The sequence below is a fragment of the Cryptomeria japonica genome, chromosome 11 (assembly GCF_030272615.1).
Source record: "Cryptomeria japonica chromosome 11, Sugi_1.0, whole genome shotgun sequence".
In the NCBI taxonomy this organism is placed as follows: domain Eukaryota; kingdom Viridiplantae; phylum Streptophyta; class Pinopsida; order Cupressales; family Cupressaceae; genus Cryptomeria; species Cryptomeria japonica.
This window is the reverse complement of record NC_081415.1, coordinates 554,107,664-554,110,981: the sequence shown is the minus strand read 5'-3', so window position 1 is coordinate 554,110,981 and position 3,318 is coordinate 554,107,664.

Sequence of the window (3,318 nt, the reverse complement as noted above, 5' to 3'; positions counted from 1 at the left end):
GTACGACCACCACTTTTTGACACAAATTTTTTTTCAAACTGTCCTGGGAAATGAGCTCTAATACACGAAAGATTGATGAGGATATTTTTGACTATTTTTTCTTTTAAATTTTTAGTTAACCTTAATTGTCATTTTAAATGTTACAAGCCCTAATACCAATTGTTAGAATCTCTGATACTAATAATGAACTAAAGGAAAACTAAAAGGGGGGACGGGGGGGTGAATGAGTTTTCCACAAGTTAAACAATTAATGTAGATTGTAAATTATTTACCAAAGCACAATATAAAAACCATAGAGAAAGATAAACCATAAAAGCACAGAACACAACACCAATATTTTTGAGATGGAAAACCTGGTAAAGGGAAAAACCATGGTGAGAAACCCTACCCACAGTCAGATAATACTTTTACAGTAGTATGTGACATAATTACAATGGGGATTTCACTTACAATCAGGCTGAATTCCTAGAGCTCACTACTTATCACAAAAGGAAGTCTCACTGACTTACATAAACATCGAACTACAATCCAAAGAAGATGAACTACGAAAATAGAATTTCCTAATGCTTGATACAATTTTGGTTAAGCACAAATGTCTTCCCTTCAACTATAAATTCTTCACAGCCTTAGTTCAATGATATATATTTGTTCACACAATTACCTCTCTTTAATAATGCAGACATAACCATACATTGCCATGCCATACCCGAATTACATGAATAAAACACCTATAAATACAAACTATCAACCTTGATAACAAATTTAGCTGAACCCTAAACCCAAAAACCATAATTACAAAAAATACATCACATGATACCAGCGAACCAACATTATATTTTAAATTACATAGAGTGGACCTAATACAAATTCCCAAATAATTATATCCACCAAAAAATTCCACTAAGACCATTATCAACATGTTTCACCAACCGTTAGAAACTCTCAGTGTAATAACACAAAATAACCAATCGAATCCCAATAGGATCACTAAATCATCATGCCAGCCTATACGAAGCCACCAAAAAATTGGGACATGATCAACAACACCTACAACATGTTAGAAACCATGTCAGTAAGCCAGACCAATGTCACTTAACCATTTCATTGAATATCACCAACAGATAAAGCCAACTGATAATCCACAACATAAGTGATAGCTTCCGGAGCACCAAATCATGAACCAACTGAATATGGCAAGCATATAATCATCCTGAATAACCATATGAAACCGAAACCAATGATATAATCATTCCAGATCAAAATCAGGCTAAAACAAAGTCCAATCACAACAGATCTAACCGGGATAGCAACAACCAACCAGTAGAGAACCATATCCAACTGGAGCATAGTGTTGATGTCAATGACAACACATAATCACCATTTCCAACATTTAAATCTCATCATGTATGGCTAGCATAATTTCACCTAAACTTATCGTTCTTTTAATTTATTTTTTAAAATTAAAAAGAATTATGTGTAGATTGATGATGTATAATTTATTTCTTTAAATGTAGAAACAAAAAAGTTATTAGATAAACTTGAAATTAATCAATATTTCAATTTTATGGTCTAGTTTGAGTACAAATTAATTTAAAAAAAAAATCAAATATTTAAAAAAATTACATATTTAAAGTCTACACTTGTGTGAAATGGATTTTAATTTCATCAAAAAATTCTTTGATATTAAACATGAAAAATATGGTGGAAGTCAGTATCTTGAGCATTTTATTGAAACAAGCATGAACTTCCAGGTGTAAGGTTAAGGGTTAGGAATTCCAAGCCTTTCTCGAGCCTAAACCCGATCCACATGATGGGCTTTGGTTTCAACATTTAATTAATGTGGCCCCATTTTTAAAGAAAGGCCCTATTATAAAAATAGCCAACACTCTTTAAAAAAGGGGAAAAAATATAGTAATTATAGATCTTGTTATTTGAATCCGTACTGACAGAGAAAAATAGAATGTTTGGCTCGCTTTTTACTACCATTTACTTTAAATTTGCAAAATGTCACCAATTTTAAATATTGCTTGTAAAGGAATCAATTTTTTAATCAAAAGGGATTTGTAAAGATGGGTTGAAAGAAACATAAAAAGAGACAAAGAAAGATGATGAAAATAGAGGAAATTCAAGCACAAAGAAAGGAGGTAAAACATCAAAGAGATATAAGATCACAACTACAACAATTGAAGAATAATGAAGCATAAAGTTCAATGCCTATTGAAGATGAAACTATTGAAGAGACCATGATGGATGCAAGTAATGTAGAACCAAATATTAGTGCATGTTTAGATCATAAAACTTTGACTCGTGATGAAAATGTTCATGTTGATGCGAATCCTGGTATGTTTTTAAATCTCCAAGGCTATATTGAAATTCAAATTGAAGATCTAAAGGAAGTTGGATATGCATTCAATAATATTAATCTTACACCTAAAGGAAAAGAATAAAAAATTAAAAATAATACACCACCCTCTTTCAATTAAAATGAATGTAGTTTTTTCAATTTTGAAAGAAATACATTAAATAATCTTAATGGTTTAGTTTCTTGGAGTCAAATTAGAACACTTGCTAATAGGGTATATAATATAAATACTACAATAAAAAGTTTGGATTTCAATGTCAACTTATGTTACAATCAATGAAAATGTTTAAAATGTGTAAAGTCATGACAAAAATAGGAATTTATATAAAACCAAAAAAGAAAGATGAATCGTATAAGCAAGTGGTATTTACCATTTCTAGTGTCATTGATTCTATTGGATAAATAAGTTGATTTAAACATAAAAAATGGCATGATGAGTTATAATAACTACTATAGTTAACAAAACAACAACAAATAAAAGAATGTTAAGTAATATAAGTGGATATTTAAACATAATCATAGAACCTTGTGAAGAGTGGCCAAGAGAAGAGTAACCATTGAAAGCAATCCCCTAAATCATTGTTGGAGTTTTAGTGGTAGACTTCAAAGGTCGGACATGAAATTAATTGTTGACACTAAATCATTAATTAATTTTTTTTTGCATGATAACAAGAGTTTCAGCTAATGCCACATATGTTTTGATGTTAAAGGTGGGATCAAAAATTTGTGATCCTCATCCAAAACATCTTCTATAAATGAATCAAATTAAATTTTATAAAAAATTCTTAGATGAATTTGTGTTAGTTAATGTATATATTAGTTAGAGATCATTTGAGAAATGCAAACCCTAGTATATTAAAATCAGTAAATGAAGAATCTCTTGGTATTGTAAAACTCATGTTTAATTTTGTTATTATTATGATATTTTTTAATATATCCATTATACATTGCGTGGT